General features: G+C 57.4%; 1 protein-coding gene across 5 annotated transcripts in view; it reads left to right on the forward strand.

The window, feature by feature from the left end:
* The window catches only part of LOC124241393 (semaphorin-4D-like), a 92,027-nt gene that overhangs the window by 39,270 nt on the left and 27,415 nt on the right, over nt 1-25,342 (forward strand). Inside the window, exon 1 of one of the 5 annotated variants that reach the window (XM_046665156.1) lies at nt 9,633-9,653. The exons of the other annotated variants lie outside the window; for them this stretch is intronic. The gene's annotated coding sequence lies outside the window, so the exon portion shown is untranslated. Of the gene's footprint in view, nt 1-9,632; nt 9,654-25,342 lie in introns of those variants that run through there. 5 annotated transcript variants of the gene reach the window in all.

The raw sequence follows: 25,342 nt of genomic DNA on the forward strand, positions 1-25,342 counted from the left end.
TGTGCTGCTGGTGTAGGGGAGGAAAAACCGTCCCTCTGTTCTCTTAGGTTTGGTCAGTGGGGCCTGCGAATTAAATGGACAAATGACAGATTAACAGGAGAAAAGGCATACGCATTTTAGTATTGTTACGTGCACAGGGCTTCACAGGAAAGAAGAAAACGTAAAGAAGCAGATAGACTTGGGGCTTATATGTCACTTTAACAAAGGCTGATAAACTGTGAAGTGACGAGACAAAGGAAAGGGACTTTGGGCTCCTTGGGGCAGTAAACTGTGGGGAGATGACTAGGAAATGTATGGTAGATACGGGATGCTCAGTAAGGTTTGTTATGCAGACCCATCTTGGTATTGTCTCTGGTAGATATTACAAGGGGAAATTTTTGTCCTGCTTTTAGCACGATGGGGAGGATGGGAAGCTCTTCCTGTTTCTCAACTGCTTTCAACTCAAAATAATCCTTAGGCCAAAGTATTGATACCGGCTCAAGACAAGGTTGACGTGAGGGAAGCCATATTGTAGAAAAGAAACCATATTGTAACTTTGAATGACCTCTGACTAACCCAGCTGGATCTGCACCCTCCAGGAGATCCACCTGCTCTGTGGATTTTATGACCCTTGCTCGTGTATGTACCTCCCAGCTGTGATAAGATGGTAAGTTTGTTCTTTTGAGTTCCTCAGGAATGTGATGACCTCCCGGACAGAGTCTATGCTGATAGCCATCATCAATGACAACTGAAAGATCTGGTGTGGCAACTCCCAGTCTGTAGCACCAGAGGGTCAACATTCCTAACCCCTTCCCCTATTGCCCACTGGCCTGTATAACTGCTGCAGGATTCTGTGCCCCCTTAAGATGGTTCTTTAGGACACCAGTCCCCCCATCTTCCAATTTGCTGGTTTATTGCTTGATAAAATGCCCCTTCTCTGCCACCATCTTGCCTGCTGACAATTGGTTTTTGTCTCGTGGGAAGCTGGTGGTGCCCTGTGTCCAGTAACAGTGGTCTATCTGGGGGTGGTGTGTTCTGATCCCCTTCACTGGCTTTGAAGAAGGAGGGAGGGGCCGTGTGCCAAGGAATGCAGGAGGCCCCTGGAAGCTGGAAAAGACAAAGGAACGGGCTCTCCCTACAGCTTGCAGAAGGCACAGCCACCCCCTGGGTTTCAGCTCAGTGAGTCCCATGTCTGACTTCTGACCTCCAGAACTGTTGAGATAGTAAATTTATGTTGTTTTAAGCCACTGAGTTCGTGGTGGTTTTTGACAGCTGCCGTAGGAAGCCAGGACAGGTCCCTTAAGACGTGTTCTTGTGTCCGGGGGACTTCACAGCCACTTGTAGAGACAAGCTCAGTGAACCCTTACCCAGCAGCGAGGAACGTGCCGGATCCAGTGTGACACTGCGTCATCCTGGCCGGTGGTGGTCAAGCTTCTGCGTGTGTAATAATCACCCGGAGGGCTTGCACAGACTGAGTGTGCCCGCGGGCAGGACAGCCAGCTGCTCCTGCTGCTGGTCGGGGGTGGGGGGGGGGGGGGGCAGAGCTCGCGGGTGCGGTGGCCATGGGGATTTAAGGCAGAGAGCATCTGCGGAGGAGCTGGAGTCCCGCTGGCCCCAAAGGACAGGTGGGATTTAACAACAGGAGGTAGGAGGCGGGTGTGTGTCTCGGGATGCATAAGGTGGGAGCAGGAGGGTGCCGGGTCTGCCCTGGCCCAGCTTCACCTCACGGCGCCCTGCAAGGGCAGGAGCAGCCAGCGGTGGCTGGACCTAGCCGGCCACACTTCTCCGTCGCCCAGCATCCCTCCTGGCCCGGGGACCTGATTGGGCATGCGCCATGCACGGGCATCCGCACTCTCAAGGCCGCTTGAGTGACCGCAGGCCCCGGGCATGCACGGTGGCCAGGGCGGTGTGAGCGGGGCTCAGGGAGTGCCTTCGCTGGGCGGGCTGGGAGGCGGGAGCGACAGCGGGTGGCTCTGAGCGGCCCGCAGCCCCGCCCTGGGCGCTGTGCTGCCCCGTGTCCGGCCCGGCCTTGCCTCTGTTGGATGGGGCCTGTGCATGTGTCCTTGCCCGTGACACAGGTGAGCTTCCGCGTTGGCCGACCGACCTTTGAATTCAGCCCCCCACCCGGGAGCCCTCAGCCTCAAAGCCTCCCCTTGCCAGGGAGGAGGCCTTGGGCACATCTTTTCTGGCGTCCGTGTCGTGGGTCGTCGTCCTCGCCCTTTGGTGGTGCTGTGGGTTCCAGAAGCGTCTGTAAGCTGTAGATTAGCTTTGTGGCATTGAGGCAGCGGGTTTACTTCCTTTACGGATGTTTCTGGCTTGTTCTGTGTCATGTCCTGAAAGTTAGGTGGCCCAAGGGCTGCGCCAGCCCCTGCCCGCACCACCCCCCCGCCCCGTGCTTATTGGGGGTCTGCAGGATGCCGGTCCCCAAACTCCGGGGACATGACGTGGTTTGTGGTGGAAGTGCCATGTCTGTGGTGGGAGCCAACACGGTGCCTCAGCTGGGTGTGTGTGTGTGTGTGTGTGTGTGTGTGTGTGTGTACATGCGTGTCGGGGGGAGAGGCGGGTCAATGTAGGAACAAGCTTTTGGAAATCATCACACTTTGGGCCAGAGGTGCTGCTGGTGGTGTCCCCGTATGAGCCTCTCAGGGCGAGAGCACATCAGAAACTGTCCTGGGTCCCGCGTGGAGGAAGAGTCTCTCTCCCAACAAGCCGTAGGGACCGCGGCTGGTCAGCCTCCTCCTCTGACCGACAGCGTGCGTGTGTCACTCAGCGCTCACCTGGTCTTGCCATAGTTCTCCATCAGCTCTTATTTTATGTCAGAACACGCATGCGCAAATGCACACACCCCAGACGAATGCATGCACGCGCAAAGGCACACACCACACACATGAACACACACGCACCTGCCAGCGAAAATAATCCATAACCAATCTATAAATCAAAATCGGGGTGAGTTTATTCTGAGCCACATCTGCAGGCTAGCTTACCCTGGGGCCTTCTTCCCCAAGGAAGGAAGGGCCCCAAAGAAGTGGGGTATACAGAGTGGTTATATACCCTCAAAGAACATGTTTCACATGTGATTGAAATATCCCTTTTACAATAGTCACAAGATTGCCCTGTCAGCACAGCGATTGATGGACACAGCAGGTAGGTCTGCTGTCTCGGTGGACACAGCAGGGTGGCGGGTCTGTTGTCTCTAGCTGGGTGGTCACAGATGAGCACAGCAGTCAGTTCCTAACCTAGGGAGTGACGTTTATCCTTAGGGGAATGCCAATGTGGGGGGAAATTGCATCTTTACCTTAAGGCCATTTGTTGTTGTCTTTGGGACACAGCAAATACTTAAAGCAGACGTGCAATGCATGCTCAGGCCCTTTTGGAGAAACAAGGTCGGGCTGAATTAGGTTTACACCAAATGGCTTCCTCATAGACTCCAGTATATCCTACTGCTTGCCATTTGTTTGTCACACCACATGACCCCACACAGCGCACACAGAGACACACCCCCTGTATTCTCGCCAACCTCAGGTCTCTTCTGGATGTCAGCCTGGAGTGTGTGTCCAGGAGATCATGGTGGGGAGACTGAGCCTCAGCCTAGAAGACAGCCAGCACCCTCCTGCTGACATCCTGTCTTCTAGAAGTTTCCTGGAGCCTGGCTCACACCAGGACCGTGACTCCTGACAGCCTCCCCCCCACCACCCCGGCTTCCCCAGACTTGCGGTGGGGGTGGGGCAGCCACGATGGGTGTGTCCTGGGCCTGGGTGGCATGGGGGGGATCCCAGTCCACCTTCCAGAAGCATTATTGCATCTCTTGGCCAAGTTGTGGCCCATCTTGACACTTAGACGCCTGGAGATGGTTGTCAGCTCCGCTCCCATGTGAAGTACTGCATGTATCCTCCACTTGCAGGGGTCCACCCTGGGGCATTGGCCCTGGCAGAAGGGCCAAGTTAGCAGAGGCAGAAGATTCTAGAAAGGGAGTGAGCTACTGGCACTCCAGCACTTTCTGATGCTCCCAGATGCTGCCCACCCTCCACCTCTCGCCATGTGCAGGGGAGCTGTGCCACTTCTCCTGTCACTCCTGTGTCACATAGAGACGACCTGTGGAAAGGTCAAGGGCCAAGTGTCCCCACGCGCTGGTCCTCGTTAGTGGCAGTCTGCGCTCCTTGCAGTGACTGCCCTGTTGGCTCCTGGTGCCCTCAGGTGCCAGGCACAGTGCTGGGTGGCGATGGTGAAGCTGGCCGGCCACCTTGGAGGGGCGGAGGGCAGAGGTGTCTGCAGAGTGACTGAATGCCCTCTTCCCCACCAGGGAATGGAGTAACGCCCTGTTGTGTGGATGGAGCACGGTTTTTATCCACTCATCCGTCCATGGGCATTTGGGCTACTTCCACCTTTGGGCCGTTGTGGATGATGCTGCCCTGAACATGAGTGTGCAGATATCTGTTCAAGATCCTGCCTGTGGTTCTAGGTCTCAGCTAGTGAGGAAGCTCCGCTCCGTTTCCCACGGCGGCTGCACCAGCACCAGCTCACGCTCCCACCCCAGTGCGCCGGGCTCCAGCTTCTCTGCGTCGTCCTGGCGCGTGTTGCTCTCTGCTGTCTGGTGGCGGCCGTCCTGCAGAGTACGAGGTGTTGCTTCTGTGTTTGAGGAAAGCCTCAGGTGGAAACTCCTTTGCTTTCTTGCGCTTCTCAAGCATCATCTGCAGCACCAAATCGTGTCTGTTTTTCGGGATCTGCGAGTCCCGAGTGGGCATCTTACCCTGCGCTGGGTCAGAACCGGCCGCCGGCTGCCGTGGACACTGCTCCAGGATGCAGTGCAAGGGACACTGTGTGGACCCTCCAGGGACCTTCTGGGTTGAGAAGGAATCAGGCCGGCCCACATTTCAGGGTTCCCTCTCTCTCTCCCTCCGGGGACCTCAGCTCTTGTTGCCCCTGTGTCGCCTTCCGCAGTCTCTGTGAGAGGCAGGTGTGTGGGACCCATGAGGGACTCTGCCTCTGCCTGCACTCTTCCGCACTTCCTTGGTCTCCATGTGTGTGTGTTCAAGCATGTATGGTTGGTGCAGGTGTGTGAGCGCGATGCATGTGCACATGTGATGTATGTGTGCATATGTGTGTGATGTGTTCGTGTGCACGTGTATGTGAGATCCTTTTGTCCCTGCCCCGTCAGCCCGAGCCTTACACTCCCCTTGGATGAGCAGGCAGGTTCCGAGTGAGCTCTGTGGAGGGTTCGCAGGCTCTCGTCCTCGAGGCAGCTCAGGGCTCCCCGGGAAGGGAAACGGGCCCTGGAAGCTTGGGGAGATCTGGTGTGGACGGAACCGCACCCATCATTTCCTGAGGTCCTTCCTCCACTCATCTGAGCAGGGATCAAACTCATCGACTGAACCCTGGACCGGAACTCATCGTGGGAGGGCATGGTCCTTGGGAGCCCGAAGGACTGCAGACGTGAGGTCAAGCTGTGAACCATGGCAACCCCTGAGCCCCAGGCCTCTGGAGAATTCACCAGGCAGGGAATGTGGGGGTGAGGCGGCCGCCAGGCTGTGTGCAGATTTGGGGGCGCAAGGCGAAGGGCATAGCCTGGCCCGGCTCTCATTGTGCCTCGAGCACCAGCATGGGGACAGGTCCCGTGGAGAGGAAGCCCCCAGGCTGTGGTCCTAGGGGTGGGCCTGGTGAGGTGCGGGGCGTGCATTCCACAGTCTGCACTTCCAGGCTCTGTGCCAGCTGCTCTCACTTCCTGGCCTGGCGTGGCTCTCCAGCTCTTTGGAGAGAGGCTTGTCCTCCTCCTGCTTACAGGTGGGCCAGTGCGGCCACACCTAAATTGGGGAGGGCCGTTTGATTTCTTTTCTCCGAGAGACAGCTGTCTGGTTGACAGCCACAGCTGAGTCATCCCAGTTACTAAACATTTTAGAGAGTTAAACCAATAAAGGGATCACCGAGCAAATGCGGGTGTCCAGGGAGGCTGGCACCCATGTGCATGACCCCCGCTGTCCCTGCCATGGGCCTCACTCCCTGGGCGCCAGAGATGATGAGTGGGGATGGGGACACAGGGTGGCCCAGCCGTGGTGCCGGCGCTTGGAAGGCAGCGCAGTTCCCCAGGTGTGCCCAGTGTGCTGGCAGGGGATGCCCCGCCTGGCCTGGCTCTCACAGGCTGCTCTGCATGAGCCCTTCCTCTTCTCCCTCCCCCACCCCCCGGTGGATCTTCTTACACTTTCTGCTTTGGAATCTGAGTGTCAGGTCGCTGCATGAGTCGGTATCCACGTCAGCAACACCTGTGCTCAGCTGCCCTCCGGTTGAGCAGGTGCCGCTCTGCAGGTGACGTCTTTTAGGACAGGCTGTGAGAGTCAGAGGCTGAGAGTGGAGCCGCCTGGAGGTGCGTAGATGAGGTGGGTATCCTTGGGCACCAAGGACAAGCTCTTCCTCTCTATGACCAGTGTCTCTGGGGAAGAGTCATTGTAGAAAGAGCAAACTGTGAAACTTGGCACAGTTGGTTTTTTACGGCCGCTGTTGTTATCCGGTTAGATGCAGCTGCAGTTGGATGATCGCCTTAAAGGCTTAGCAGACGGCCCCGGCCGTTCCGTGGGAGATGTCAGTAATGTCATTAGAAGTTACGGTCTGTTGTGCCAAGTGGTGTTATAAATAGCCTGCGCACTTTTTGAGGCCAGCTCCGTCTTACAGCTCAGAATCCGAGGGCAGGGGGTTCGGTTGCTGGCCCCGGTCACATGCTGGCGAGGGGCCCAGAGCTCGAACCCAGGCAGCCAGGCTCTGGCGTCTCTTGGGGGATCAACAGACGAGTCAGACCTCGACGGGAGCACAGATGTGGAGGTGAATGAGGTGCGACACCAGGGAGACGAAGGCGTGAGGAAGCCAAGTCCTGCTGGGGACGCCAGAGTGTGGCCCTGGTCCAGCTGAGGGATGGAAGGACTGGAATGTGTCCCTGAGGGTGGCAGGAATGGGTCCTGGGAGAATTCAGGGCCACCTTCCCCTTCATATAGGGTGGCCGGTGGAGAAAGGGCTGAAAGAGAGAATCTGGGGAAACCGCTCTTGTTTGGAGACAACAGGGTTTTGTGAGAAAAACACTGAAAAATGCATTTTCTAACATAAAGAAATTTAGAAGACACAGTGGAGTCCAAAGAAGATATTTACGGATGCCCCTGAAGTCCCCCGCCCAGAAGCGAGCACTGCTCACACCTGGCGCCCCTCCTCCGCCTGTGACAGGTGGTCCCGCCAGCCTGCCTGGGGCTCAGGCTCTGAGAGCAGGTGCGCCCAGCCCGACGCGCTCGCCCGCGGAAGCAGGTACTGCCTCCTTGCCCGGATCCAGATCCCGGAGTCAGCGCGGGCGAGGGCCTGGGACTCCGAGGGTGTGCTGCCCATTGCCCTTCTGGGCTCCCCTGGCTGTTCTTTTACACGAATAAGCGTCCATTTAAGTGCTGTTTTATGGGCTCCTCTTTGCATTTAATAATACGCTGTGTTCCTCTGTGCTCATCAGTGAGCGCTGACTGGATGGATGTGCTGCCTGCGTAGCGTGCTCTCATGTTGTTGTTTATTTAGCCGGTTCCTGACGGGTGCACACCGAGATTGTAAATCTCTGTTGTTAAAGTGACGAGAAGGTAAACATTCCTGGGCTGGCATCCTTTTGAACTTGGGGGATTTCGGAGGCTGCGGAAGCGAGCGTGGCAGAGCTGGTCAGGCTCCTTCACAAAGCCAGGCGTGTCTTTGCCCTCCCCAGGGAGCAATCACCTTTGCAGGTCCTCTTCTCCATCCTGGGCCCTGCTGCCCGCCGGGTGCCGGCTCTTGTCCCAGGTGGGAGCTTTACTGCCGGGGGGGCAGGCACCCCCAGAGAGGCAGTGAATTGTTTCTGCTGACGATTGAGGGGCCTCTCACCTGCGGACTGTGGGGTCCACGCAGGTGTGTGTGTGAGGGGGCTGCTTGGTATGGCGTGCCTCAGCCGTTCCAGCCTAGAAGAGAGGTGGCCCCGGGGATCTTGTGGGGTGGGGGGCACGGGGCTGGGGCAGCCTGGGTGAGCTGGGGCAGGCACTCTGAGTTTCCAGCTGCAAGTTGGGAGAGGATCATGAAAAAGTCCTTCCAGTTCTAAAATTTTGTGATGTGTGTTCTCGCCTCTGAGTAATCTCCCTCCCCATGGCTGAAATGTTTCTAGAACCTTCTGTCGCCTGAGGATGCTTTGGGTGTGATTGGCATCCCAGGCCTGGAGCCTGTCCTGAGCAGCCAGGCTGGTGATCATCTCCGCCTGCAAAGCCGCCGCCTGGTGCCCCCCTGTGACCACGGGCCAGGGTGAAGCTGCAGCTTTGGAAACTGCGATACAAGTTTTGTAGTTTTTAATGAGGTTTTACCGTCATCTGAGTTTTCAGATGCCCCATCTAAGACAGCTTGACATTGAACAGAAACCTGGCAGCCACATTCTTCTGAGCATGAAACTGGTCTCTCTTCATTCACCCCTGGACTTCAGTTTGCGTGAGTGATTTCGTCTCACTTTTAAAGCTAGCCAGAGTGAGTGGAGCACTCTTGACTGCCCTGGGTAGCAGCGTGCATCTCTCTGGAAGGCATCGCCCCAGACCTCCCTGAGAGCAGCGTCTCCCGGAGGCCGAGACACATCTGACGGCCTAGAGATTCCAAGGCGGCCGCTGTTGGTCAGAACCTGTCCTTTGCAAAGGGCTGCTGGACTCTAACTTGGAGCAAGTTTGTGATTTTGATAAGACACTAGACGTGAGGAGTGCCGTTATGCCCAGCTGTGTTTACTGACTTGATGGGGTCCACCTGGGTCAGGGTCTCCTCCATCGGAGGGGAAATTTAGCTTTCTGGCGCTGAGGAGCCTCCAGGTGGTGGTGGGGGCAGGCTGGCATCAGTTGCTGACCCCACTGCTCTATACTGGTGTGGCTTCTGGCAGCTTCCAAGCCTGGGTGTTCTCTGCAGAACAGGGATGATGATGATGATGATGATGGTGGTGATGGTGGTGATGATGGCGGCAATGGTGGTGGTGGCGGTGATGGTGGCGGTGGCAGCTCCTGGCACACCCTGGTACTGGATGGTTCCCGTGAGAGGTCAACACAGCCGTGGTGTCTTTGGGTGGCTTGGCTCACTCCTTCCCAGCTGTGAAGGCTCTTGCTGGGATGATGGGGAAGTCGATGCCCCCAGGTGCGTGTCCTTGGCCTTCCACAGGTGAGGAGCAAGGCTAAGACGAGGCAGCCAGAGGGTAAGGGGATGGCTGCTGGCAGGGAGTGAGGATGGGGAGCCGGCCCGCAGGGGGCTGCCTGCCTCCAGAGGGGTATCCGGTGGTCAGTGTCTGGTGGGTGAATGTTGTGGGGGAAGGAGCCGGCCGCCCTCGCTGTCGGTGCTCTGGGACATGGTGCTTCCTGGGCCTGAGATGGGCGACTTCCCCACAGGGGCCCTGCACTTCCCCTCCCCGCCCCTCTCTCGGGCGTGCATCAGCTTCCGGACCAGAGTGGGTGACTGGAGGGTCCCCGGAGGCTGAAGGGGATGTGGAGAGGAGGTAGGCGGGGCGGGGCCCAGGCAGCACTGAGGGACGACACGTGGGCTGCCCACAAGGTCTGAGAGAAGGAGGATGTGCCTTCTGCTTTTACTGGTACCTGTGGCCACCCCGGGGCGACCTCATTTTCTGCTCTTCTGAGAGGCACTTCCTCTCCGGGGTGCCCACCGCCCCACGCCTGGAGGTAGGGCTGCGGGAGCCTTGTCGGGATCAGGGCCCGGTGTGGGGGAGGGCCAGGCAGGGGCTGGGAGCCATCTGTGCCTCACTTTCCTGCAGTCTGAAGTGAAGGGGTGCTGAGGATTCTCCGAGGTGTGGTCTGTGCAGCCCTGAGAGCCGCCCATGGCTCAGGACACGTACCCTCTCCTCAGCTGCCCCCTGCCCACCTGGGCGGCCACAGGCCTAGCCCGTGTCCCTCGCTGCGTCTGGCACGTAGTGGCTCAGGTGTCCCTGGCAGGGACATGACGGGTGGTACTGGGCCACACGGGGTGTGGGGCCCAGAGGAAAGCAGGGTGACACTATCCTGAACCTGGGGTGCCCAGAGGGTAGGGAACGACTTCGCAGGAAATGGTGTCCGCGCCACCCTGGGTGGCTGTCTAGACCGCATCCCTCTGTGTGGTCACAGGGAAAGCAGAAGTGCTCGTGGGAGGCCTGGCCGGCGGTGGGCTTTGCAGGCAGGGGAGGGGCCCATTCCCAGGACCGGAGCTCAGAGCCTAGGCTGCGTTTGTCTGAGATCAGCCCGCGGCACTCCCCGGCCCCACAGGGCAGCACCCACCCCACGAGACCTGATGGATCGGCCAGCTGACCCTCCACAGGTGCTCATTTGCCCCTAAGGGTTCTTGCTTCAAGTCCCCAGCATGAGGAAAGGCAGGAGTTGGGATGGAGATGCCCCAGTGCTCTCCTTGGGGGCGGTGGTCATCAGGGACCCATGGGATGCCAGAGGCCTGACCTGCATTGCCAGTGGACCGTGAGCTCGGGGAGGCCCAGCCTCCTTGGGGCCATGGCTGGTGTTAGAAGGGAGTGCCTAGACGGGAGGGTCAGTTATGTTTCTGCGGCTGAAACACGCCCATGGCGCTCCAGCTACAGGGAGAGCATGCCCGGGAGCCGGTGGCGGGTCCTGCCTGGTGGGGTGGCATGACCACCTGGCGATGCGCCAGGTCCAGTTCTGCAGGAAACGAGGCCCCATTGGGGCTGTTTGATCTGTGTCCACACATATCCATTTTTCTGTTGGCTGAGCAATTCCAGAAAAGAGATTAGCGACACACCATTACTCCCATTTCCTCGGTCTTGGAAATGCCCATGTCCTGTGAGAAGGGTCCTAAAATGTGGGAACACTGAGCGCTTTCCTCTGGCTGGCACAGTTCCAGGACCCATGTTTGGGCTCCCCTCTGTTCTGTCTCTGCGTCCTTTCCCCAACGTCTCCTGCTGTTGGGTGAGGGCGCCAGTGTGCACGAGGTGGTGAATGTGTGCCGAGCCCAAGGCCTTTCGCTGGCACCACTACGACCCAGTGGAGGAACGCGCCTTCCTCTGCCATTGCGAGCCAAGCCAAGTCGTTCTGGGCCATGATACATCCTCCACAGGGACAGGGTGGCAGGGCCCTAGTGGGACGGAGAGGGCAGCCCAGCTTGTCATGGTGTGAGAATGTTCTAGAACCTCTTACATGTTTCAGTTGATTTTGGTTCCCATGAACTGTGAGGGTCGACCTCCAGGCAGGCACTGAAGAGCCCGCCCCCTCTGCCTCGTTCATGCTCCGTTCTGCATCTGTGCCTTCCTGGTGGTCCCCTGAGGACACGCCTCCCAGGGGCAGCAGGAGACAGAGGGGGTGGCGGCTCACCCCTCCGTGGAGCCCTCCCACTTGGGAGATGCTGCATGATGGTGACACGCCAGCTGCCTCTGTTCCGTGTCCCACGCATCCTGAATCATCTAAAAGGTGACTCAGGGCTCGGAGCGGGTGAGCTCATCCCTGTGGGACTGTCTGCCCCGCTGGAAGGACAGGCCTTCTCGGGCCCAAGGCCCCCTGGGCCAGGCTCCAGGACCAGGTCCCACTAGCAGTGGCTTGTGAAGGCAGAAGATCTCCTCCCCGTGTGGAGACTGCAGAGCGAGTCCCTGGAACTGGGGGTGCGCTGCGTTACTTCCGAGGGTCCCTGCGACTCTGGCTTCACTTCGCCTGGGGAGGGCAGCAGGGGTTCCTCCAGGTACCTTCCCGCCGTCTCGAGGGGCGCTGGCACTTGGTTTTCAGTACTGCCTGGATTACGCGCCCTCCTGAGATGGCGTGCTTTCCGTCTGACCTTGGCAGCTTCGGCCGCACCTGGAGGTCTGGGACTCGAGGCCCCTCGGTGCCGACACTGCCTCGTTTTAGGTCCTGCCCTCTCCCGTCACTCTGGAGGGGAGTGGGGGAGCACAGCAGCTTCGCCTGGAAGCATCTGGAAGGCTGGAGAAGAACCGCAGGGGCGGCTGCTCCGGTCCAGTACTGGGTTCACAGCATTCCAGTCAGAGTCACTTGGTGGTGGTCTCATGTTGGGTCGCACCTCTGCTGGCTGTTTGGAAAGTAGAGATGATAGGAATTCTGGCCGTGAACCCGCATGTGGATGGCAGGACCGTGTCAGCAGCAGAGGAAGTCCTGGAGCCCCCAGGCCAGGGGGAGGCTGGGACCTTCCCGGCATACGTGGGGCCCTCGGCTCTGCTTCTCCTCTTCCTCACACCAGGCGTGTGGTTGTCCTTCGTCCCATTCTGAGTGCTCCTGGGAGGCCGGTCCACCCGCCCAGTGGCCGCTCGGTCCTCTGTTGACCGGGCGTGGGTTGAACGTGGCTTGGAGGCAGCAGAGTCTAGAAATAACAGGTTTGCTGCAAAGTGCTCAGCCAATCCCGGGGGCTGAGTTGGCACTCCTGGAGGTGCCCTGGGAGGGGTGTGGAAGCTGGGGAATCAGAACAAAAGGTTTGTGTGTGTGGTGTGTGCACAAGAGAGTGAGCAGAGGTCTAGAGTCATTCCCGCCGTGGGGATTGGTGGCCCGAGGTGATGGAATGGTGAAAATTCCTTGTGTCCTGCCGGGAGCGAGGTGATCTGTGGACTTGCAACGCTTTTCCCGGAGCATATGGATTCTCCAGTGGGCTTTGCCAAGCCAAGTCGGAGCGAAGGCCGCATCCCGGGAGGGAGGCTGATTGCAGGGGCCGGGCCTCGTGTTGGCTCCGGCCCTTGTCGACGCGAGCTGGATGACGGCCTGTGGTCAAGCTGGCCTAACTTTGTAATTCTGCTGTATATTTTTAAGGAGTCACTAAAAATGAAGGCAGAGAGAGTGGCATTTTGTGGTTTTGAGACTTAAAAAAGACATCCCCACTCTGGCCTGGGCTTGTCGAGGCTCCTAGGTCATCCCTCTGGCAGCTGCTGAGGGGAGAGGCTTCCTCGACTCCTGCAACTGGCTGGGTCTGGGGGCCGCAGCCAGGGCAGGAGGAGGCTGGGCCCCTGGTGAAACCGCACATACTCCCTGCAGACACTTGGAGGGGGCTGTGAGCATCTGGGGGTGCAGGACCCTGCCCCAGGCAGCCCGGAGCAGAGTCCTGAGCCAGCCCCAGATCCCAGCTGGTTCTGGACAGATTCTTCTCCACCAGGCAAATGGCAAAAAGGGGAATCCCCCGTTTCTGAAGCTCCTCCTGTGGGGCCGAGATGCCCTCGTCTCTGCTGAGTTCCTGGGCTAGGGGCTGAAGGTCAGTGGCAGAAGGGACATCACTTCAGACCTGGAGACAGAATGCTTCTGCAGAGAGCCATTTCTAGCCCCACCCCAGTGCGGTGGGCAGTTCCGGAGCCCAGGGTGGGCCGACAAGGCCTGTGGGCAGTGCACGACCCTGGAGGGAGGGAGAGCCAGCTCTGGTCTTGGCTTGGGATGGTTGTTGCGTTTTGTGGTCTGCTTCTCCTCTGCAACAGTGGTGCAGAAAACCTGTCTCACTGGGCGTGCGCTGGGGGCGGGGGGCGGGGGTGTTGTCACTGCTGCTCCTGGAGGCAGCAAGGGAGCCCACGGCTGGTACCCCTGTTGTCGGGGCAGCAGGGCTGAGCCCCTGGTGGCTGAGGCTCTTGCCCCACGAGGGATTCTTTCAGATACCCGGCATTTACAGGCACGCCCTGTGGCCCGGGGAGTGGGACGTGTGTGACATGAGCAACCTCCCGTCTTGCGGCCGTGACGCCCTGGGTCACTCGCTGCGCGGGCCGAGTGCAGCACAGCCTGGCAGGAAGCCGGGTCGTGAGTGAGGCGGGCAGCATCCAGGAGGACCGCCTCTTTGCTCTAGCGAGTGGTCACCTTCTCGCCCTCGTCTGTGGTGGCACGGTCGGTATTCTTCTTGCCTGAGTTTTTCACGAGACCCAGCACGTGGAGCTGGCCGACTCCAGGCCCCGGGCTCTGCGGGCGGTTTCGAGGCTGCCCTGGCCTGCGAGCTGAGGGCAGTGATGACCAGGTTTCGGTGGGTGGGTGACGAGGATGTCCCGGTGAAAGCACAGCCAGGCTGTGTGGAGCAGGAAGGCAGGGTGACCCTGAGACAGGTGAGCAGTCTGATGGGGCGTCTGCTGGTTCTCAGTCCTGGCTGCCCAGCTATGGGGCCCCGACATCACACAGACTCAGGGTGCATGGGGAGCTCTGCCCAGGAGGTCTGGGCAGCCATGAGCTCAAAGCTCCACAGGGAGGGCAGGCAGCAGGGGTGGGAGAAGGCTGCAGACTGGGGGAGCCGAGGGGCAGGCCTGCCCACCACACACTTTGGGAAGAGAGGGCTGAGGTTGCTCTGAGGCGGCCGAGTCCAGGCTCTGAAAGAGTGGGCTTGAGCGAGTTTGGGGTCAGAGGACACACCCCAGTCCAAGCCGTTTCAGGCTCATGGACCAGGGCGTGGTAGTAGAAGCTGATGGTCGTGGTCATGGGTTTAGAGAGAGGGGCTTGGAATCTAGGCGTTAGTCAGTGGGAGAGCCAGCGTGGGGGCTGATGTGGGCCCAAGAAAACCTGCTTCCCTCCCTGTACTTGTTTCTGTTGGGATGTGGCCAGTGTGGCCGTGAGAGTCTGGCTGGACCCTTCCCTGCGCTGGGGCATGTCCTAGCTGCACCAACAGGGCAAAGGGCTGCTTTGTGTTGCTGTGTTGACATTTTATTTAAGTTCACTTTGGTAGCACGCATATGTGCTTTACAAGTCCTCATCCATGCAGCTTCATTCCCAGAAGTGAGGCAGCTTGTTATTCTGTCCCAAGGGAGTGGCTGACAGAAGTGGATTAGCTGAGGGAGGTAGAGGTACTGAGAGAGCAGCTGAGGGAGGTAGAGGGGCTGAGAGAGGTGGAGGTACTGAGGGAGTAGTTGAAAGAGATGCTGAGGGAGTAGCTGAGGGAGGTGGAGGGGCTGAGGGAGTAACTGAGGGAGCTGGAGGAGCTGAGGGAGGTAGAGGTACTGAGGGAGTAGCTGAAGGAGGTGGAGGGGCTGAGGGAGTAGCTGAGGGAAGTGGATGAACTGAGGGAGGACCTGAGGGAGGTGGAGGGACTGGGGGAGTTAGCCAGGAGGTGGAGGGGCAGTGACCTGTTCTAGGTCACAGCTGGGAAGTGGCAGCACTGCATCTGAACCCCGCAGGCTGGCCTCGGAGCCTGCACTCAGGCTATCACACCCTGCTGCCTCCACTGTTAGGAGCAGAATAAACACCAACGAAATTAAGACGTCTCCTTGGCTTGAAAGAAGTGTAAAAATGTGCTAGATGGCTTGACTGTGTTTAATAGCAGGGAACGTATGCCTTTTAAAGCACAGCTCAACTAACTGGAAAAACTCAGAGGAGACTTGAATGAAAATAAGTCATGGAAATGATGTACGGTATTCCCAGTAGAGGGAAGCGCGCCTGTCAGTGTGACGAGTCAGTGTGACGAGCCAGTGTCCTGAGCCTGTTTCCTGCCCCCAGAGAGGGAAGGACAGAGCCTGTGACCATCTCACGGTGCCCTTTTGGGCACCCAGACCTCTGCAAGTAGGCTCTGTGTTCTAGATAGAAGAGTTCTTGGTCAGGTTTTGCTGGTGGTTAAAATCAGTCTTTGAAAGTGAATTTTAAGTGGGAAGTTGGCAATGTTCCGAATGGCCAATGTTACTGTGTTTAGTTATGGAACATCGCAGAGCCCTGAAACGACGCTTGGGCCACGGGCTGCAGGCAGATGAAGTCACGTGCACAGACTCCTGGGAAACCCAGTCCCCCTGCCCTCCGGCCAGCCCACAGGCGACGGGTCCTTCCCTCTTTCTGGCACTTGCAGGTTTCTGTTCCTGCTGCAGCGCTGTGGCTGCAAGGCTGCCTCCCCCCCAACACCCCCCCCCACTGGGGCGCTGTGGGTACTGGCGGCCGGCCCTCCCCTGCCCCGAGTGGGCTGAGAGTCTGTGACGCTCACCTGCACCTGCCCCGGAAGGCTGTCCTCTTTGTCAGGGTTTCTTAGAAGAAGGCGGCCAACAAGATGTTGGGATGACTGGAAATGAGGTGGTCTGTCTGCTGTCCTGAAAACTTCTGTTTTGATGAAATCCACTCAGCCGACTTCAAAAAGGGATCATGTTTTAACAGTTATTAGAACCTGTTTTTTGAAATTGTCTGAAATGTTTTCTTCTCTGGCCTTTTTCTGTTTTCCAAGTTTTTAATTTAATATCTTACTTTAAATGTCAGGTTAGAAAATATTTTAATTAGGAAACCACATGCTTAAGGTAAGAATTTGAATAGTGCTAAAGAATACAAATAGTAAACAGTGAAGTACACTCCTACCCCGGACCAATGCCACTCTCTGGTCACTCACTGCTGGTGGGTCCTTACTTAAATCCTGATTTTTTTTTTTTTTTTTTGAGGAAGATTAGCCCTGAGCTAACATCTGCTGCCAATCCCCCTCTTTTTGCTGAGGAAGACTGGCCCTGAGCTAACATCCGTGCCCATCTTCCTCTGCTTTATATGTGGGACGCCTGCCACAGCATGGCTTTTGCTAAGTGGTGCCATATCCGCGCCCGGGATCTGAACCACCGAACCCTGGGCCGCTGAAGTGGAACGTGCGAACTTAAGTGCTGCGCCACTGGGCCGGCCCCCAGATAGCCTTTTTTCATTGAATTTTGTACACACAAGTGGCCACATGCCTGTGCCCACACATGGGAATGTATTGTCCATGCTGTTGGGAACCTTAATTTTTACTGTATCCAGCTGAACTCCCGGCAGAGACCTGCTGGGTTGTAAGTTCTTGGCAGGTGTCACCCCGTGGCCCCAAGAGGTTGCCCAGGGCATGTGACTGCCGCCGGGCTCCCTTGCTGCCCCGACAGCCCGCCTGTCTCATGGCCGCCCTCTCAGGTGGGAAATGGCATTCTTGCTTTAATGTGCAAACCCACCCCAGACAGGGCGCATGGGTTGGAGGGCTGGTTGCCGTTGAGGGTCCTCATTTCACTCTGCCGTGGATGCCTCGGGGGGGATTCTGGGCCAAGGTGAGGAGATTGACCAGGAGTGGCTGGAGGCCCCCTCCCCATCCACAACCGCGGCTCCCAGGAGAGTGTGGACGTGGCCGCAGCCTGGAGCTGCCCTGGGCAGGAGGAGGCTGGTGGAGCCCTGGTCAGTTTTAGGGGCGGGCTGGGACATGCAGTGGAACCCTACTTTATATCCCACAAGGTAGGATGTCGTTAGCAAGGCAGGTAATTAGCAAGCGTGGGTATAATCGGCTCTGCTTCACAGGTGGGGAGAGTTGTGGTCCATACTTGTGCAGTGTGTCCTGGGTGCCAGGCGCTGTTCTAAGCTCTTTACATGGGTTCCTCATGGCAACCAGATGAGATCGGTGCTACTCTTAGGATGCCCACTTTCTGGATGAGGAAACTGAGGCCCAGTGACTTCCCCAAGACACAGCTGGCAGGTGGAGAAGCCAGGCCTGGGACCCAGGTCGTTCTGACCACAGAGCCCTGTGCCTAGCCGCATCGCACCTGGGGCGAGGGACCTTTGGAAGGTGGGGTCACATTTGCAGAATGTAGGCAAGATGAAGGCCCGCTTCCCTTGGCTCTGTGCTGTTGTCCTCAGAGGCCCTTAGACAGCTGCCCTCAGGGCCTGGTGGGGGCTCCCACACACTCCTGTGTGATTGGGCGTGGGGTGGGGGAAGGCCGGGTTTCTGGTGAGTGGGAGAGCTGATGGATGTCATTCCTTTATTTTGCAAATGGACCACTGTGTCTTTCTCCCTGCGTGCCTCCTGAGAGCAGAGGATGGGCGATGACTCCAGGAGCAGGTCTTCTGCCTCCTTCAGTATGATGACAACTAATTATAGCTCGTGGGTTTTTCTGTCGAGAATGGAGAAATTGCCGCGGTGAAGGGTGCAGACGGCCAGCCGTGGCCGGGCCCTCGCGGTGACAGAGGGCGGAAGTGTGTATTTATACCCGGGGACCTCGAGCTCGAAGCTGGGTGGCGGAAGGCAGATATGGAGACTTGCCATAGAGGCAGGAGGCGAGGATGCCACTGTGCCAGCGCGTCGTGCGAGTTGTTGAGAATACAGACGTCATGCGGCTGCTCTGAGCTGCTGTCACTGTTGGTCAACACCGTGGAATTAGGGGGAATGGGATACGCGCCTGTCCACCCTCAGAACAAGCAGCTCTGGGCTTTTACTTGTTAAAGTGACAAAGCCTTCTTGCATTTCCAGAGCAAAGAAGTTTTTCGGTTTTAAAATCCTTGGCCTTCGCGTTGTGTGTGTAACCCTCTCACTCAGGCGTGAAGCACTTTCTCTCTCCCTTCTGTTTTGCAGTCTCCAGGTGTCGCTGGGCCACCTGCCTGGGAGAGGACAGCCCCGTGTGCACGGTTCCTGGGGTTGCCGTCCCCTGCCCATGGCTGGTGCCACTCCTCCCCCCGTGTTTAAACAGGAGACGTGGGGTCCATGTCCTGGGTGGACGTGGCCTTGTTCAGGACATCTCTGCCTGCTCGTGTGTGAGATGTTTTTGATACAAGTTGGCTGTCAGAAGCAGCCGCTGCCGTGGGAAGGCCCCAGCATCAGTGTCAGGGCCCCGCCGTGGTGGGACCCGTTGAATCCTGGCCACTTCTGCCTGCTAGTATGGAGTCTCGTCTAACTCAGCTGTTTGCTCAGGATTCAGGGGACGTGGTGGGCACTGAGGGGCCCCCGTGACTGGAAATCGTGTCCCATGGGTAGACATGCAGACCGGGTACAAACTATTCGCTGTGCTGCGGGCGTGACTGGCCCCACTCCTGGGGGGCTGTGTGGGAGGGATGGGGTGTCAACAGTATTTCCGTAGAGCCTCTCCTGCCTCTCAGCAGTCTTCAGAAAATGGCGAAAACTATGTAAGCTCTTTAAGTAAAAGAAAAACAAAAATACCTCAACCACGAAAGATGCTAGAGTTTGATTCTAAGGTTTAAAAAATACATTGGGTTGTTCACAGTCACAGAGGGGTCAGCGTGGGTTCACCAGCCCTGGCGCCCTCCTTGACCCTGCGTCTGTGACCTCTGGGTGTGCAGCTCTGATTCCCTTTGTCTGAAAGTTTACTGCAACAGAATAACAGACACACTACAGCAACTCGCTGCTCCTCTGTGGGAATTCTGTTTGGCGTAAAAACAATCAAAGACAAAGAAAAACGTGAATCTAAATGGGTTCATCAGGAACTCATTTTCTTGGACGTGTTGTGTGTATCTCTGCCTTTTCCTTTGTCGCCTCCCACCTGTGGACTTCAGCGCAGTTAGTGGACGGGTGGGTGATCCTTTTCTGATCAGTGGCCTCTCGCTCGCTGTGACCCTGGCTCGCATTTGAAGGGTGTGTTTTCAGGGAAGTGGCAACAGTCAGGGGTTGGGGACCAGCTCTTGCACCTGGTGACTGGTGGGTTGCACTTCCTCCATTCAGGGGTGAGCGATTGTACACTCACTCTCTCCCGCTGTTGCACAAGCGCATGAAGGCCCGGCGGATCCTGGGTCAGGGGTTCGGCCGCCCGGCCCAGAAGTTAAGCGCCTCAGCAGGAGCTTCTTTCCAGCGCCTTCCCAGAAGTGATGCCAAGATTCTGCGAACACAGTTGAAGTGTTTAAATGTTCTTGTTTCCCGGTATTTTCAGAGCAGAGGTTTCTGAAGACTCCTTCCCAGAAACGATCAGGAAGTATCGAGAGGCAGAAGCACCGTCTGTCTCCATCTGTATCCCATCTTAGCAAAGTGGAGGCTTTGTCGAGGCCTCAGCGGGATCCAGCAGAAGGCGGGTCCTTGTCCCTGTGTGCTCTTGGAGGCAAAGATCTGGACTTGGCTGCCGTCCCTTGGGGCTGGCTTGAGGAGGAGCCCTCGGGGAGTGGGTGCTGGGTGCCTGGAGGCCCACGCATCACCTGGTTTTCTTCTTCCCTCCGCCTCTCCCGCCCACCTGCCTGTGCTTCCTCCCCTGCTCTCTGGGCTGACAGCCCTGCTCTAGGCACCAACATGCTCCATCTTCTCTTGTGGGCTGTAGGGGCCTCATCATGAGGTCTGATGTAAAGAGAGGGCTCTCAATTTTGCTCAGTACATGGTCAGCCATGTATTTCCAGTTTTAGAGGAAAGAGAAATGCCAGTTTAACTTGTACGAACAAGAAGGCAAGCCCCCATCTCTCCTGCACCTCCTGTACCGCGGGCGGCCTGCAGGATCATCGCTTCTCAGCAGTCTCTCGGCGTGGTCTGTGGTGTCGGCATGTGTGGCCCCATCTCGAGGACCTGCTTTGCCCGGTCGGTGGGGCGCTTTTAATGAACACAGCTCTACTTCCGGGGTACGCAGCACTCTCTGAGTTTATTGGCTGGTTATGTACGTATGTAATTCTAATTCCCTGGTGTGTTGGGCTGGGGCCCAGGTTGGTTAGGTCTCTGCGTTTATTAGGAATTCCAGGTCCAGGCATTTGTGTCACAAGTATTTTTCCTAGTTTATTTTGTTGAGCCTGTTACTACAAAGACCTCTTTTGGCATCTGTGGTGTGAGGGGGTTGCAGGCAAGGGCAGTGTCTCTGTTCAGTCCTGCATCAGTGCTGGGCTGTGTGGGATTAGAGGGTCCCTGGGGGGAGGCCGGGAGGGAGGCGCCCCGCTGTTCCTGCCGTGCGGTCACAGGAAGTGTGAGAGAGACCGCCTCTCCTCGTAAGTAAACACAGAAGGGGCAGGGACGTGCAAGAGGGCACACTGACCCGGGCCCACGTCTGAGCCCACACGGCGCGCCACACCTCTGTGCGGATGTGACGTCGTTCCCTGACTTGAGGGCAGCATGGGGGCGTGAGGTTCTAGTGTATGAATGTTTTCACAGAGAAATATGAAGTGTAATTCACTGTTTAAAAAACACGTAGGAGGTGAGTTCCCTGGTCACTCCCCTCTCGCCAAAGGTGACGACTGTTAACAGTTGGATGTGTGTCCCTGTGTGTGTGTCCTGTGTATATGTGTCCATGTGTGAATCCATGTATGTGCCCGTGTGTATTTGTCTGTCCATGTGTGTCCACGTGTATATGCATGCCTGTGTGTGTCTGTGTCCATGTGTGTTCATGTGTGTCCACGTGTATATGCATGTCCGTGTGTCTGTGTCCATGTCTGTTCATGTGCGACCATGTGTATATGCATGTCTGTGTATGTGTGTGTGTGTGTCCCTGTGTGTGGAGACTGGCACTGCTCCCTGGACACGATGGGGGTCATCAGCCTGCTGCCCTCTGCCTTTGTGTGGGTCGTGGGTGCAGTGAGCTCAGGGCCGTCCAGCCGCGCTGCATCACCCTCCTGCACATGTCCGACCACCAGCCCTCAGTGCAGGCCGTCACTCTCGGTGCACTTGTGTCCGAGGGCCGTGCTCACCCGCGTGGCTCTGCACACTGGCCTTGTCCATGGATTGCTGCCCAGGGATCGCATGCACTCCGCTGGAGATTGAGACTCGCCCTCAGAAATCCTCTCCCTGCTCCACCAGCACCAGTGGCAGCAATCTTCTGAATTTCCGTTAATTAGGTGCTTTTTCATTGACGTTTCTTTATTACTGGAGTTAAGCACCTTGGAGCTGTTTTTGAAGGCAGGAAAGTTTATGAGGTGGTGGGGAAATTAAAAATGCAAATAAATTCAGTTAAAGCAAAACTTTTGAGCAGGGTATTTTACCTAAGTTTGCCCTCTGTACAGGTCACCCTGACCTGGACGGAAGCACCAGTTTTAGTGGCATTTCAGTGTCCCCCTGGTGTCAACGGTGTCCTCTGGGCCTCTGGAAACATCTGGGGGTTGAGCTCCCCATGGCACCCGCAGCCCCTGGTCAAGTCATGGTTGAAAGACACACATTCCCCCCAGGGGCGGGCCAGCCATTTCCTGGTACAGCCACATTGTCCCCGGGAGCCAGCGTCCAGCCTGGAGAGTCCAATGGCCACCCTGGAGGGGTCAACAGGAAGTCAGGCCAGTGGAGGAAGGTTATTTTATTTCCCTGCTGCTGAGCTGTCCGGGCCCAGGGACACATGCACACACCACACACAGGTCCACACTCCCTCCAGAACAAGTCAGTGTTGTGTGTTTCCATGTGTGCAGGGCTGGTGAGGTCTCACAGGTGGTGGCCCCCTCCTCCTCCGGCCCCTGCACCCACCAGCTTCTGCCCTCCCAGCGCCTGCTCGTCGTTGCTGTTATGGATGGAGGATGGGTTGGTTGGTGTGTGTGTCTGTCACCACGCCATTCTCTGTCCCCTTTCCGGCTCCTGCCAGCACACTCATGGCACATGCGTGCCCGGTCTGGGTGCAGGAATGAGGGTCAAGCAGTGTCAGGATGTCCTCACAGCCTCGTTTGCCCCTGGAGGTGTGGCTGGAGCAGGAAGCGGGCGCCCAGGGATGGTGTCCTGCGGGCTTTTCCGCTGGGCGGGTCCAGCCGGACCCAACTCCAGGGCTGAGCATGTCCTGTGCAGCTGGAGTGTGGCTCCGAGGATGCATCCTAAGATCTGGGGAAACTGAAGTAGAAACAAACTGCTGTGTGACACAGAGAGCTCCTGAAACCTGTCCCTGATTCCTGGGGGGACAAGGCCTTTTTTGCGAGGTCGTGACAGCACCACAGCCAGGGGGGAGGCCTGGGGTGGGGGACAGCCTGGGGTGACACCAGCAGGGCATGGTCTCGGGGTGGCTGTCGCGTCTCTGCTCCCAGCTGGGAGGGGAAAGTGTGGGCAGTGCGTGTCCTCCGCTGTCCTGGCTGTAGGGCCTTAGTGGGGAGCGGGCTCAGCCGCGCTGTCTGGGCAAACCCCGTAGACAGAAGCCAGACAGGCTCCGCAGCAGCCTCTCAGCCGTCACCTGGATCCCTGCCCTGGACACCGGTGAGGGCACGTCAGCGTTGGTTGAGCATCCTGTTGCCCGTGGGAGCACTGCCGCCTCATGTGTGGTGGCGAGTGGTGTCCCCTCTGTGACCTGTCCCCGCTCACAGCCAGCCAGTTCCAGGAGGGAGCCAACGCCTCAGGTGCATGTGGCAGACCCCAGACAGCACTCCCCCACCCCGCCCCCGGTCCATGGTCCTGCTGTTCAGGCCCCCAGCCGCAGTGACTGATCACATCTGGGATTACAACACTAGAGAGGGGCTTTGTGCTGCAACAGAGAGCACACACCGCACACCCATGCGTATGCGTGCACACATGCATAGATGTGCTGTGCACACAGCACACGTGTGTACGCAGGGATCCACATGACGCGCAGCTTCACATGTGTGGATGCACATCCATACGTGGATGCACACATACACACGTGCACACATGCATAGATGTGCTGTGCACACAGCACACGTGTGTACGCAGGGATCCACATGACACGCGGCTTCACATGTGTGGATGCACATCCATACGTGGATGCACACATACACACATGCACGCATGCATGTACATGTGTGCACCGACGCATGTGGGTATATGCATGCACGTATGCAACACATGGCACAACTTCATGAAACAGCCATTATCTTGCCAGTTGCTGGGCACGCCTGTTTTTTCCGCCTGACTTGATTCAAGGCTACTCGGGTGGAAAGCTGTGTGTGACAGGCACTGACAGGCCGCTGAGTGACGGGCTCAGAGCCCCCTGTGGGTTCCATTCTCCTGACATGTAAAGTGGGATCGTGCCCTCCTCGTGAACCAGTGCAATTATGTGAGGGTAGAGGGGGCGACGTTGTGGGACCCTGTCTTCCTAATGGGTCCTGTCTCTGTGACAGGCAGCCCTTCGCACAGGGAGGCGGGCTCCTGACACCCGGCTCCCTCCCTCCACTTGTCAGAAATGCGGAGAAGAATAGCATTTTCCTTGGGTGTTTCCAATGTGCGTTCCTCGGCGATGGCGCAGCAGTGTTTCTGGAGGAGCATCGTGGCCGCCTCGGTGGTGTGGTGTGTGCTCTGCTTAGCAGTGTTTAAATTATACAAAACAACGAGTACTTGTCAAAAAAGAAAGCAGCGAATGCTGCTGACCTTTGCTATTCGTGTGGATTGTTTTGTTTTGAGGAAGATTAGCCCTGAGCTAACATCTGCCACCAATCCTCCTCTTTTTCTTTTTGTTTTGCTGAGGAAGACTGGCCCTGAGCTAACATCTGGGCCATCTTCCTCTATTTTATATGGGACGCCTGCCACAGCATGGCTTGCCAAGCAGTGCGTACGTCCACACCCAGGATCCGAACTAGTGAACCCCTGGCCGCCAAGATGGAACGTGTGAACTTAACCACTGCACCACCAGGCCGGTCCCTCATGTGGATTATTTTGAAGACCATTTGGGAACGAGAGGTAGGGTCTAGTGGAGGCGACCAGGAATCTGGCGTGTGCCGATGAAGTGAACAAGGCACGGAGCCGGATGAGGCCCGTGCTGAAAGCCTGCATGTGCGTCTGCAGACAGAACTGGGTCTCGTCCTCCACTCGCCTCGGCAGCGTGGTGGGGAACAGCCGGGAGTGAGGGGCCGCCTGGCTGGGTCCACACCCGCCCAGCTCCTGAATGGTGGTGTCTGGGTTGGTCCAGGCTCAAGGCGGTTAAGAAAAATGTTTTCTCTTCTCACCTGAACCATTCGGAGCAGCCTGCGTGGACAGCAGCCATTCCTGCCGGTTGCCCTCCTCGCTTTCCCTGGGGTGGAAACGGCTTTGTTTTGAGTGTGTGCCCCTCTTTTGTCCGTTGTGTGTTCCTAAGTCATCCTCACAGTCTGCCAGACCCGTAACCTCGCGTTTCAGCACACAGACCTCCGGCAGCTCTGAGCCATCTCCCGCTCCCTCTGGCCTCTCTCTCTCGCTCCCTCTGCCCCTCCTCCTGTCGCAACACGGGGCTCCTGTTCCCGGCCGTCCTTCCTTCTCAGGAAGACCTGGGAACCGGCTCCCTTGTTTTGGTGGAGCGAATCCTTCAGTAGCTTTCTGAGAAAGGATGTAAGGGAGGTGTGAGCTCTGAGCACTGACGTTTGAAACCTGTTTCTGTTTTTCCCTCGTGTGTTTGATAATTTGGCTCTGGGTAGGATTATAGGTGAGAAATCGTCCTGCTTTGGGATTTTAAAGGCATTTTGCTGCCTCCTAGCTGGCAGGTGGCCTGGCTCCTGAGGGGTGATGGTGGGGCCTGTTTTCTGGAAGCTGTCAGTACTCCCCTGGTCCTAGGCCCTCAGATCTCACCACCCGGGGCCTAGTGTGGCCGTCTTTGCATTCCTTGCGCTGCTGGGCACCTCATTCTGTGAATGTGGGTCCTTCTGTTCTGGAATTTTCTTTGTATTGTTTCTCTGATAATTCTTCATTTTTTGCTCTCACCTGGAACTCCCGTCGGTTAGGTGTGGGCCCCTGAATCGATCCCCTGGCTTTCCTGTCTTTTCTCTCCCTTTCTTCCTCTGTCACATTGTCCAACTTTTACGGAACCTCCTCAGTTTCATCTTCCATCCTTGACTGAGCATTGTATTTCTTTAATCACCGTGTCAGTCTCTGCACTTGCTCCCACTTTCCCAGCTTGTGTTTCCCTGTGACTTCTCCCCTC

Source organism: Equus quagga, chromosome 6, assembly GCF_021613505.1.
Source record: "Equus quagga isolate Etosha38 chromosome 6, UCLA_HA_Equagga_1.0, whole genome shotgun sequence".
In the NCBI taxonomy this organism is placed as follows: Eukaryota; Metazoa; Chordata; class Mammalia; order Perissodactyla; family Equidae; genus Equus; species Equus quagga.